Below are 13,907 nucleotides of genomic sequence, written 5' to 3'. Positions count from 1 at the left end.
GAGGAAGGTATGGCCCCAGCAACCCGAGCTCGGGCTAGGGCTAGAGCAGGAAGACCTGGCCCCCGACTTCGGTGGCTTGGAGGCTGCGTGCATCGGTGTGGAAAAAGGTGCGGCCGATGCAGGACGAACCCTCGGTTGCAGGGGCTGCGGGCGGGTGCGACGAGCGGCGTTGGGGGAGCCACGGCCAACTTAAGGGACCTTGGCTACGGCCTCCTCGGTCCGGCGAGGATGGCAATTGGAGAGATTGGGGAGGCTCCGAGGTCCTCCAAGGGCACCAGGGGCGACGGATGATGATAGGGACTGCGGCCCGAGCCTTCAAGGATCGGGCCCGAGGCTCGATCCAAGGCAAAGCGGCGCACAACATGTTCGGGGTGCCAAGGTTGGGTCATCGGATCCTGTGGTGCTCGGTGGCGACGACCGCGGCCAACGCGGCCAAGGAGGAGGTGGGGGGGGGGGGGCTGCCTGCCATATGCAGGCGACCCGCACCCCCCGCGCGCTCGCGCGAGAGAGAGAGAATCTCTCCCTCTCTTTTCCTCTCTCTCTCTCCCCCTCTTTTCCTCTCCCTCCCTCGCCCCTTCCCCGGCACTCTCCCTCTCTCTCCCCCTTTCCCCAGTGCGAGCGGGCGGCGTGGGCGGGCGTGGGCGCAAGCGAGGGGGCGAGCGCCCACTCGCAAGTGCGGGCGCGAGTGGGTGCGGGCGAGTACGGGGCGCGGGCGTGGGCGTGGGCGTGAGCGTGGGTATGGGCGCGCGCGAGGGGCGCGAGCGGTGTGGACGGTGCGGGTTGGGTTCGGACGCTGGAGCGGGGAGTGATCTCCGCGCTCTCCCCCTCACCGGCGCCGTGCCCTCTCCGCGCCCTCTCCCTGCCGCCGGGATCTGCGGCGTGATCTTCGCCGGCACCGCGCCCTCTCCTTGCCACCCTCTTCGACCTCCCGCTCGCGAGCCCCAATGCCCTCTCCCTGGTGCCCGCGCCCTGTTCAACGAAATGCCGAGCTGATCATAGGGCTCTCCGCGGGCATCGGAGAGGTGGGGCGAGGAGCTAGGGATCGGATTTGGGTGAGGATCCATCGCCGGAGGCAGCGGCGCGGTGGCGCGATACACGCCGTACGATCCCATCGGTGGCGGCGACGGCGCCACCACGGCGAGCTCCGCCGCAAAGCTCTGCCTCTTCACCCCAGCGATCGTCGACGGGGGCGGCGAGACAGACGTATCTTTTTCCTCCATATCGCTCAATCCCATCATATGAGCCTCAAATCCCCAGTTCCCACTAAAATTGAACCTAACTTGCGTCAATTTTTTAGGTTTATTTTGATAATTTGGTGCTTAATTAGTTCGATGGAGTTACATGTTCTCGCGAACTGTTTGGTATAATGTTTACATAGATACACCACACGCACTAGGCCGCCATATTTCTCAATGCTGTAGCATCGGAATCATATTTCTCCTTCTGATCGTTCAAGTGTTTAGGCTGTTTATGCTGATTCTATTTCAAACCTGAGGAGCGAGCTTGGGCACCAGCTAGCTAAAAGGAGCTGATTCCTGAATCTAAGGTTGATTTTCTATTATTTCCTGACGTATCCATGTCTGTCTTCTGTTGTTTATTTGTCTCTAAGAGTGTAGTATGCAACTTCGAAAATCTTTATTTGGATNGGGCCCGATCCTTGAAGGCTCGGGCCGCAGTCCCCTATCATCATCGTCGCCCCTGGTGCCCTTGGGAGGACCCCTCGGAGCCTCCCCAACTCTCTCCAATTGCCATCCTCGCCGGACCGAGGAGCCCTAGCCAAGGTCCCTTAACGTTGGCCGTGGCTCCCCCAACGCCGCTCGTCGCACCCCGCCGCTAGCCGCCTGCACCGAGGGTCGTCCCTCATCGGCCGCACCTTTTTCCCACCGATGCACCAGCCTCCAAGCCACCGAAGGTCGGGCCAGGTCTTCCCTGCTCTAGCCCTAGCCCGAGCTCGGGTTGCTTGGGCCATACCTTCCTTTTTTGGCCATCCGGGTGATCGCTGATTCCTGGAAGGTGAGCATGGTGACCGCTAGGTGCTTTGCTCGGGTTTAGCCAAATTGAGAAGGTTTTGGCAATAGATTTTCTGCCAAAATCTAACCTAGTTAGCGACTTTTGTCATTTCCCGTCAAGCTTCGTTAATTGAAAATTAATGAAAGGGGTAACATGAATGAAATATTAGAGTTTAGGATATTAAATTATCATTTCAGGAGTTTGGAGGGTAAAATAAAATTCTGCAAAAGTTCAAGGGGTCATAGTGCAATTTAGCCTTGAAATTTTTTTTATTAGTTATAGCTATTAGTTGGAACATGTTTTAGCAGTAGCACTCACCTAGAATAATAGAAATTTTTTATCTCTTTAAAAACATTCATGAAAGTATTTGAGTTACGAACGTGAGCAACTTCTGTTCAACAAATTTGAAATGTGCTCTTTTTTAATATAATTGCTTGTTTCTATGCTCGTTATGTCATTTTTGTTATAGCACTGAAGTAAGATTCATAAGTCAAGGTATTTCAAGATGCTTGGAGTTTTTGCTAATAACTATTACAGAAAAAATTAAAAAACACAAACTTGATACTTTCTAAGTGCTATATTTGTAACAGCCTTCATACAAAAATGAGTTACATGAAGATGCTTCATATGGTACTGTTAATAATACAAAAGAATTGTACTAAAATTATTCCAGCTATCTGAAACGATGATCCTATTGAGGTTTTTTTCTTGAGTCCTAATTTCTGAGTTTGACATTCGAGACTTCAAACTTGATTGCATGCCATGTATCACATATTCATTGGCCCCAATCGCATCACATATTTAAAAAATAACGATTGTCCATAAAGTAGTAACCCTTCAAGAAAGAATACATAGTGTGGTTGGATTGAAAAATATGAGATGGACTAAGGGCCAATAAAGCTGCGATACACAGATACATAAATGCACCAAGCATGAACAATGAATTTATCTTTTAATCAAATGTGATGGAAAGCATTCCTATAAGTTTAGGGGTCGAATGCCAAACTATAAAATTCGAGAACCCTAGTAAAAGAAGGCTGCACTATCTATTTTTTGTTGAGTTAGTTTGCCGATGTTCTATTTTCTAGGAGATAATTAGTCGTTGGTTTTTTTTACTTTGTCAGTCCTATCTTATAGGAATGTTTAGCTATATTTTAGCAGTTTTGTTACTTTGTTGCTGATTTTGTGGACCAAGCAAGCTGTTAGTTAGTGGGTTTATGGTGAAGCTCTAGTCTCGAGTTTGCAATAATAATTTTTTAAGTAATTTCAATTCTCCTTTTGTTCTTTGAGAATCAACAACTTAAATTTAAAAATTTAAATGATAACAAGGAAACTAGAAAATATTATTTTTATATTCTTTTATCCCAACTTGAGTAATAATATTCAATAATTTATTCAAAATATTTTAAAAATTGCGTTATTATTCCCGCCGCGAGGCGGGCCTTCACTTTAGTCTAAGAAAAAGATTGCAACAGAAGAGTTTTTCTCAAATCCTCTCGAGAAATGAGTCCGGTGCCGCATTCAAGTGTCAGCGGCAGTGATTTTGAGATATCGCCACAAGAGGTTAGGCCCTTGTTCATCAGCAAAAGGCTTACTGTTCATGCAGAGGAATGAAATTGACAACTGGGTTACAAGCCTCGTAGCGAGCAATATCACAAAGGTGCAAGGCTTGTTTGCTGGGGCAAGAGACAAGACTTCCATTCACAGGAATCTATTGAAGCAGCTGACAAGAAGCTGCGCGCTGAATTCATACAGCTCTCTCGTGGTCCACAAGTCGACTCCACTAAATGAGCAGCAGGTATTTCTTATGTCTTCATTTGATGATTACTTCCAGAATGTGCTGGTATTTACTTCATGAAGCAAAATCAGAAGTTGCTGAGGTATTTCTAAAGCTTTAAAAAATGGGTTGGAACCCAAAGTGGCTGGCAAGATTTAGGCCATCAGCATCTGATAATGGACAGAATTAATTGCACCAGGGGTTTAACTCTTTCTGATTGAAGAAACTGGAATGGAGCATCAGTTTACTGACTTCCTTACTCTCCACAGCAAAATAGAGTGAAGTGAAAGGTAAGAAAGAGTAACTATTATGGAGATGACGTAGGGTTGCTGCATCGAGAAGAATTTGTCAAAAGAGTTTTGGTAGTAGACGCAGAAAACACCAAAACGTTTTTCTGCTAAGATAGACTACCTACAAGGGTATTATGAGAGAAGACACCTTGAGCTTGGTTTGGTGTCAAGCCAATTCTACGAAATCTTTGAAGGTTTTTGCATGTAATGTATTTTTCTCATATTCACAGGTCAAGAGAGGACAAGCGAGGAGCAGAAAGCTTAAACCTAGAGATCTTTGTTGGCTACAGTTTAGTGTCAAAAGCCTTACAGGATTCTAGTCAACCCAGACTTGGGAAAGAGTACACTAGCTGGGATGTTCAGTTCTTGGAGATGAGCAATGGACTGGACAAGATGCAAGCCACAAAGCAACGCACAGCGAGATCTATTGGAATTGACGAGCTGGTGAGCACTGAATGTTCGTCAGAATTCGGCTATACCACGATCTCCTGATCTGATACCCTCCACCTACTCAGACCGCACCGCCCCGTTCGCCCTCACTTTTCGGACCACCTGCCCCACGCTTCATGAGCGCCACAGCCTCACACCGTCGCATCAGAAGCTCGGCCCCTCCCCCCCATGAACTGCCACTGCACCCCAGGCCAAAGACACTTCCGCCTCATGATAGAACCAAGACCTCCGCCACCCACTGCCGGGCCGCCTAGCCTGGACCGCAGGCCTGAAGCACAAGAAGGTCATCTGCCGCGAGCAGTAAAATCGGTTTTCAGGGCACAAACTCAATTCCTCGATGGCTCACGTGAATAAGCATAGGCGCCAGGTTGTGCGTGCAAGGGCATACTTGCACAGTTCTGGAGCTAGTTGATTTCTCAAAAATCCTTTGCTCCTGTGGCCAAGATTGGCATTACACTTCTAGAGAAATGAACCTCCCTTAGCTTGGCCAGCGCTCACAGGATGGACAAACGTGTGATCAGTTAGATCGTAGAAATCTGCATTTTTATGCCACCCCTGGTCGCCCTTGCCCCCCCCAGGAGGAGATTTATGTTGAGCAGCCAGAAGGCTTTGCTGTACACCAGGCAAGGACCCCGAAAATTTATTTGCTGAGAAGGCCTCTCTCTGGTTGAGGCAAGCTCTAGCAGCATAGGTATATAAACAATAGGATTGAGCAGCTTGCTGGCGCTGGGGTTTCAAGAAAAGCCTTCAGTGAATCCACCATATGTCAAGAAGTTAGTATTTGACTTAGCTGGGTAGTGTCTCTTTATGTGGATGATATGGCTCGGTGACAGGGAGGTAATAGTGCTCAGATCTACTGCAAATTTAGCAAGAGATGATGGAAGATGTTTGAAATGACTGATCTTGGTGAATGTCGTATTTTCTGGGGATGGCAGTTGTAGAGACGTCAAAAATGAAGTTTTTATCCTCCTCAGAGAAGTACTCGAACGGCAGATCCTGAGAGATTCATAATGGAGGAGTGCAAGAGTGGTGATACTCCAATAGGTCAGAAGAAAAGCTTTCAAAAGAAGATAAGATCGGAACCTGCCAGAATTGAAAAGAGGTTTTATAGAAGTTTGATTGGTTCGTTTATGTGATCATTCACTGCAACTAAGGCCAGACTTCATGTTTCCTGTAAGTGTCTTTCTAGATTCCTTAATTATACGACGTGCGTTGCATTATGTAGCTGCAAAAAGGTTTTAAGGTACTGAAGCGTTACTTTTTCATATGGGATTAAGTTCTGCCGAGGTTCAGGGAGTTTAAGATTGCAGGGTCTATTTTGATAGCCTAACTCGCCGCAGGATCAGTTGATGATATTGCAGGAAGCATTAAGTATTATTCGCTTATCACATCTTGCGCTCGGCCCGATGTTTTTTTGGTGTCTCAAGTAAGCAGGAAATAGTGGCTCATCACTGCAGAAGTTGAGTCAATTGTAGTAACCTGCGTGTGGAATCAAGCATTTTGGTGTGAAGAACTGATCGAGCTATGACTGCATTGGCAGCCTAAGAAGAGGCGCCATAGAAGTCATTTGTGGATAATCCAGCTACTTTGGCTTTCACGAATACCAGTATTTCATGGAAAAAACAAAGCATTTTTTAAGATTCAAGTGATTACTTCTTGAGAGCCAAAGTGCCAGAGGCTGAAAGGATGAGCTGGCATGTACTGCTAGTCAGCCAAGAACAAATGCAGATATATTCAAATAAGTCATTTTATGTTGGTCGATCTTGAACTTCTCAGGGCAAAACTAGGAGTGTGCCCGAGCTACTTGCATCCAGCGAGGGAGAGTGGTTAGTACTGGGCGTGGGCGCGCGCGAGGGGCGCGAGCGGCGTGGGCGGCGCGGGTTGTGTCCGGTTAATTAATTGTGGGTTAATTTTCAGTATATAGATATTTTATATATGATATATATATAGTTTGTTGTATTGCGAATTATACAACTAAGTAGTTATAAGCACAAATTAATTGATTAATGATGTGCGCGGCATGCATGCAGTTGCTGGAGCAGCCTACTTCATCGTGGCGGACAAGACATTCTGGCGTCGGCCAGGAGTGATCTCCGCGCTCTCTCCCTCGCCGGCGCCGTGCCCTCTCCGCGTCCTCTCCCTGGGGCCGGGATCTGCGGCGTGATCTTCGCCGGCATCGCGCCCTCTCCCTGGCACCCTCTCCGACCTCCCGCTCGTGAGCCCCAATGCCCTCTCCCTGGTGCCTGCATCCTGTTCGGCGAAATGTTGAGGTGATCATGGGGCTCTCCGCAGGCATCAGAGAAGTGGGGCGCGGAGCTAGGGATGGTTCTGGTATTATCAGTTTTACTTTAAAGAGACAGATACTCATAAATTTAGGGATATTTCTCATTAAGACATTGCATTGAAAATTAGGATAGAACTAAAAGAACGAACAACTTTTCTCTTCATCAATCGCTTATTAATGTTCTACTTATCAACTTTGTCTTGTTTCTTTTTAGGCCATCTTTGACAGATTTGATAGAGACAGAAGTGGAAAAATTAACTCAGAGGAATTGAGAAGCACTTCGAAGTCTTGGATATGTAGTTCCACCTTCTGTTATTGAGGTGCTTATATCCAATTACAGCGATGGAAGGTTTGGCAGGGGAGTTCTCAACTTCGACAACTTTATTGAGTAAGTAATTATTAGGTAAAGATGTACACACATTATGTGTAATAGAGCATATTTTGGGATAGATACCTGAACTTCAAAAATTTTGAATTTACTGCCTATAACTACCTCCCAATTATAACTTAGCTGTACCCATAACCTTTTTGACAGAATATTTTGACGGAATATTCCATTATCCGGCAAAATATTAAATTGTTGGAAGCAAATTGTTAAGTTCTAATAGAATTTGATGGAATTTTCTGGCAAAAAATGCTACAGGAGGTTTAGATAGTAAAATCAAAGTTTTCACAGTTCAGCCTAACTGTTTTAGAATGCGCTATATTTTTGGCATGGCCGGTATATTTTACATAATTATTTTTCAGGAAGGTTGTGAAGTTCCAGCGATCGTCAACGAGGGCGGCGAGACAGTCGTATCTTTTTCCTGCAAATCGCTCAATCCCATCGTATGAGCCTCAAAACCCCAGTTCCTACTAAAATTGAACCTAACTTGCGTCAATTTTTTAGGTTTATTTTGATAATTTGGTGCTTAATTAGTTCGATGGAGTTACATGTTCTCGCGAACTGTTTGGTATAATGTTTACATAGATACACCACGTGCACTAGGCCGCTATATTTCTAAATGCTATAGCATCGGAATCATATTTCTCCTTATGATCTTTCAAAGTGTTTAGGCTGTTGATGCTGATTCTCTTCCAAACCTGAGGAGCGAGCTTAGGCACCAGCTAGCTAAAAGGAGCCGATTCCTGAATCTAATGTTGATTTCCTATTATTTCCTGACGTATCCATGTCTGTCTTCTGTTGTTTATTTGTCTCTAAGAGTGTAGTATGCAACTTCGAAAATCTTTATTTGGATACATGACTTGCTTATATACAAATCTTTGAACAAACAGAGTATGTTTTTATACAACAATGCCGACCTTATTTGTTATCTACGAGCTCTATGTTATACAATTGTATGGAGATTGTAGACGCACTATATTAATTGATTTGTCTCTACTTCAAAATAACCTTTGCTTCCAACTTTACTATTAGGAAAACTTAATTTCCATTCAAACTACTATTGAATATATCTCCGCTCAACTCTATAAGTGACTCATATTACTTATTATCCCTACAAATATTCAGGGGAATTGGAGCAGTGGTGTATAAGGCCCCTGAGCTTAACAACGACCAGATGCGGAAAATAAGCCTTCGAAGTGTTGATTTGGAAGACACAACCCCCATCTCACAGATATGATTTTTTTGTTTACTTTCTCTGAGGTCTATCACCTATATGGCTTGATTAAGAATCACATTTTGCTTCATTCCATATACAGAATATGGCGGTGGTGGGCATCAGAATACAAGTTCTTTTATGTTAAGATTATCTGAGTTTGAGAGCTGGAAAGTATAAACCAAACCTACAGACAAGACAATCAACTGAGCTTCTTTTGTAGAAAATTTAAAACATAAAATTTTAAATTGTATATTTTACCTTAATTACTAAAGCTAAAATTTTACTGTTTTAAATTTTAAATTTTAGTTCCTACATTTTAGATTTTAAATTTTATATTCAAATTATGAATGCTAGCAGCTAAAAATATATATATATATATATATATATATATTAACTTACTGAAATATTATCTACCCGCCGGCATCCCACTCCTTTTTTAAATTTTATAAACTTAAATTTAAAAATTTAAATGATAACAATGGAAACATAGAAAATATATTTTTATATTCTTTTATCCCAACTTTGGTAAATAATATTGAATAATTTATTCAAAATATTTTAAAAATTGCGTATATTTCCCGCCGCGAAGCGCGGGCCTTCACTAGTTCAAGAAAAAGATGCAACAGAAGAGTTTTTCTCTAAATCCTCTCGAGAATGAGTAGGTGGCATTCAAGTGTCAGGCCAGTGATTTAGAGATATGCCACAAGAGGTTAGGGCATTTTCATCACAAAGGCTTACTGTTCATGCAGAGGAATGAAATGACAACTGGGTTACCAAGCCTCGAGGAGCATATCACAAGGTGCAAGGCTTGTTTGCTGGGCAAGCAGACAAGACTTCCATTCAAGGAATCTACTTGAAGAGCTACAAAGAAGCTGCGGCTGATTCATACAGATCTCTGTGGTCCACAAGTGACTCCACTAAATGACAGCAGGTATTTCATTATTTTCATTGATGATTATTCCAGAATGTGCTGGATTTACTTCATGAAGCAAAAATCAGAAGTTGCTGAGGTATTTCTAAAGTTTAAAAAATGGGTTGAGAACCAAAGTGGCTGCAAGATTTAGGTCATCAGATCTGATAATGGAACAGAATACACTTCACAGAGGTTTAACTCTTTCTGTGAAGAAACTGGAATTGAGCATCAGTTTACTGCTCCTTACTCTCCACAGCAAAATAGAGTGAGTGAAAGGAAGAAGAGAACTATTATGGAGATGACTAGGTGTTTGCTGCATGAGAAGAATTTGTCAAAAGAGTTTTGGGTAGACGCAGAAAACACAACAGTTTTTCTGCTAAATAGACTACCTACAAGGGTATTAGAGAAGAAGACACCCTTTGAAGCTTGGTTTGGTGTCAAGCCAATTCTACGAAATTTGAAGGTGTTTGGCTGTATGTATTTTTCTCATATTCACAGGTCAAGAGAGACAAGCTAGGAGAGAAAGCTAAACCTAGGATCTTTGTTGGCTACAGTTTAGTGTCAAAAGCCTACAGGATCTATCAACCACAGACGGGAAAGGTGATCACTAGCTGGGATGTTCAGTTCTTGGAAGATGAGCAATGGGACTGGACAGATGAGCCACAAAGCAAGCACAAGGAGATCTCATTGGAACTTGACGAGCTGGTGGATGATGTTCCAGTCAGAGGTACCAGATCTCTGATCGATATATATCAGAGATGCAGTGTGGCTATTTTGGAACCTGCAGGTTATGAGGAAGCTAAAAGTGATCAGAAGTGGATGAATGCAATGAAGGAAGAATTGGCTATGATAGAAAAGAACTAGACATGGGGGCTAGTGGAGAGGCCTGAAGACAAGAAGGTGATTGGAGTAAAATGGGTTTTCAGGACCAAACTCAATCCTGATGGCTCAGTGAATAAGCATAAGGCCAGGTTGGTGGTGAAGGGATATGCACAGGTTTGGAGTAGTTGATTTCTCAAAAACCTTTGCTCCTGTGGCCAGATTGGATACAATTAGAATGACTCTTGCTTTGGCAGCTCAACAAGGATGGAAGGTGTATCAGTTAGATGTGAAATCTGCATTTTTGAATGGAGTGTTGCAGGAGGAGATTTATGTTGAGCAGCCAGAAGGCTTTGTTACACCAGGCCAAGAGGAGAAAATTTATTTGCTGAGAAGGCTCTCTATGGCTTGAGGCAAGCTCCTAGAGCATAGGTATAGTAAAATAGATGAGCACTTGCTGGGCCTGGGTTTCAAGAAAAGCCTCAGTGAATCCACTCTATATGTCAAGAAGTTAGTATTTGACTTAGTGGTAGTGTCTCTTTATGTGGATGATATGCTGGTGACAGGGAGTAATAGTGCTCAGATTACTGCATTTAAGCAAGAGATGATGAAGATGTTTGAAATGACTGATCTTGGTGAGATGTCGTATTTTCTGGGGATGGAGGTTAGAGAGACTCAAAATGAAGTTTTTATCTGTCAGAAGAAGTACTCGAAGGAGATCCTGAAGAGATTCAATATGGAGGAGTGCAAGAGTGTGATACTCCAATAGGTCAGAAGGAAAAGCTTCAAAAGAAGGATGGATCGGAACCTGCAGATGAAAGAGTTTATAGAAGTTTGATTGGTTGTCTTATGTATCTCACTGCAACTAGGCCAGACTTCATGTTTCCTGTAAGTGTCTTGTCTAGATTTCTTAATTATACGAGTGAGTTGCATATGGTAGCTGCAAAAAGGGTTTTAAGGTACTTGAAGGGTACTCTTTCATATGGGATTAAGTTCTGCAGAGTTCAGGAGTTTAAGTTGCAGGGGTATTCTGATAGTAACTCGGCAGGATCAGTTGATGATATGAGGAGCACTTCAAGTTATTGCTTTACATTTGGGTCGGCATGTTTTTCTTGGTGTTCAAAGAAGCAGGAAATAGTGGCTCAATCAACTGCAGAAGTTGAGTTCATTGTAGCTACTGCAGCTGTGAATCAAGCATTTTGGTTGAAGAAGCTGATGGATGATCTGCATTTGGAGCAAGAAGAGGGCATAGAAGTATTTGTGGATAATCAAGCTACTTTGGCCATTTCACAGAATCCAGTATTTCATGGAAAAACAAAGCATTTTAAGATCAAGTATTACTTCTTGAGAGAAGTGCAGAAGGCTGAAGAGGTGAAGCTGGTGTACTGTAGTTCAGAAGACCAAATTGCAGATATATTCAATAAGTCATTTCATGTTGGTCGATTTGAACTTCTCAGGGCAAAACTAGGAGTGTGCAGTACTTGATCCAGGAGGAGAGTGTTGATGTATCAAGGCTGCACTATCTATTTTTTGTTGAGTTAGTTTGCTGATTTCCTATTTTCTAGGAGATAATTAGTCGTTGGTTTTTTTTTACTTGGTCAGTCCTATTTTGTAGGAATGTTTAGCTATATTTTAGCAGTTTTGTTACTTTGTTGCTGATTTTGTGGATCAAGCAAGCTGTTAGTTAGGGGTTTATGGTGAAGTTCTAGTCTCGAATCTGCAATAATAATTTTTTAAGTAATTTCAATTCTCCTTTTGTTCTTTGAGAATCAACAAAAAGATGGCCAGAAGTTCTAGTACTAATATTGCAAGCTACCACGAAAAACTATTAGCTTAGCTCTTCCTATTGCAAAATTGTTGGGACAGCTCTTCCTATTGGCTTCAAACTACCTCTCTAAATCTCGATCATCTCCTCTCGTGCCATTTGAGCATAGACATTCAGGCTGCGGATTAGAATAGAAGTACTCTTCAAATTTAGGTCCATCTTCTGATCTTCGTTCATAGGGACCTCCAAGTTTATTAGCATGTTACTCTCTTATCTTTTCTTCAAATTCCCTCCATTCAATGGCATTGGCATCTAGTTGATCTATCAATTCCACAATCCTTTTCTTGAGACATGATAGAAAAGATCTCAAATTTCAAGCAAAAAATAAATGAGCAAATTGCATATTTATTATTGCAAGATATTGCATATTTATTATTGGTAAGATAGTACCAATCAGGATTGATTGTCTTGAGGAATCCTTCAAATCTCCTGTGACCTTGGACTGCTCTTGCCATATTACCATTATAAGTGTACACAAACATGTCACTGTGGACGGCAACATAGTAATCGATTGCAGCTAATTTATGTTGATGCTTTTGGAAAGGCTATATTTCCTCGCTTGTGGTTATAGTGTGGTGTGTGTGAAGATTTGGGTATGCTTTCCTAAGAGCATTCATGCTATTGGCCCCGTAGATCTCCCCTATCGCAATGTAGATATTGGTTGTGTTAGGATAACCCATAGCTTTTAGGAATAGACCGGTTTCACGAGGTGTCATCGGACAGCGTCCAGCTAACCGCCTCTCTGTGCCATTGATGCTTTTTTCTTTCTAGCAAGGATTGATGTACCGCATTTCTTTTATCTCTTTCACCTCCTCTGGACTTAATTGATGATCACATCCCATAAATGCTAGCATGTCCTTCTCGTATCTGTAACAATGCAAAATTTCATATATGTACGTTCTTTTAACACTTTCTGTCATTAATATAGTAAAATTTTGTCACAAGTATCTTAAATGGAGAGTCATAAATGGTCTAGTAGTTCTATTTTTTAGCTTATCGATTATGTTCATTGCTAGCCCTTTGATTTGTAGTATGAACCGTAGCACTTGATAGTTTGCACGACATCGTAATTTCTGAATTGCAAGAGGAGGATTATTATTGGCGAGCCGGGTGTCCGTGTGGGTGAACCTCACAACCTTATGCGGCTTGAAAATTTTCGATAAATTTTTGTAATAAGAATCCTGTAAAAAGAAAAACACTCAAAATATGTGTGCACTCATTATAGTCCTAGAAGTGAGTGAAGTGAGAAAAACATAGAGCTTTCTAAAATGTTTACCAAAGACCAAGATTTAGGCGGCATCATATGAGGTGTAATATTTTGATATTTGGGTGGGAGGGATTCCACAATCATAGTATCATCTCTAAGAACATCTATGAAGTGCTTAACATCAAATATATCTTGAAATTTGCTGCAGAATTAAATCAATATATGCCCCAAATTTAGTAGCTATCAAAAGTTGTAAAGCATTACCTTTCTACGAATATTTAGAACATAAATTTGCTATGGTTCCTCGAGTCCTTCCAAAATGAAGTGTTATCTATAGAAGGGATTACCAGTGTGACATTCATTAGCTTTGCTATGGCAACCATATCGCTAATCTATATTACATGTAAAAGTAATTATTTACCGCAAGCATTAAAGGGAAACATCGAAATTAGGTTCTCGAAATCTTACACCCAGTCGCATCTGATTCAATCCACCATTAGCATACACAGAGAAATAGTCTCTTTTAGCATCACTAATTCCTGTATCAATAACATAGATTGATCGGTCAATAGTAAATAAAAAGAAAACATTCCAATATGCAAATGTGAAAAATAATGAATTACAACTCACTGATATCACCCTTCAACCGCTCAATACATGAAGTGTATCCATCTCCATTTGGTTTTAACCAAATTTCAGAAATCTGAAGAAAAGTAATAAGATTTAGATGT

General features: G+C 42.3%; 1 long non-coding RNA gene across 2 annotated transcripts; it reads left to right on the top strand.

Annotated features, from left to right (window-relative positions):
- On the top strand, positions 6,362 to 8,427 carry LOC109726226. Of its 2 annotated transcripts, none has more exons than XR_002220457.1 (5): positions 6,362 to 6,428; positions 6,558 to 6,858; positions 7,026 to 7,199; positions 7,559 to 7,639; positions 8,322 to 8,427. It is a non-coding gene; the product is annotated as an uncharacterized LOC109726226 (long non-coding RNA). The 2 variants fall into 2 exon arrangements; XR_002220459.1 differs by lacking the exon at positions 8,322 to 8,427 and adding an exon at positions 7,868 to 8,207.

The sequence above is a fragment of the Ananas comosus genome, linkage group 2, assembly GCF_001540865.1.
Source record: "Ananas comosus cultivar F153 linkage group 2, ASM154086v1, whole genome shotgun sequence".
NCBI classification, from domain to species: domain Eukaryota; kingdom Viridiplantae; phylum Streptophyta; class Magnoliopsida; order Poales; family Bromeliaceae; genus Ananas; species Ananas comosus.
The sequence above is the reverse complement of the archived record's forward strand: the minus strand, read 5'-3'. Positions and strand labels throughout refer to the sequence as shown.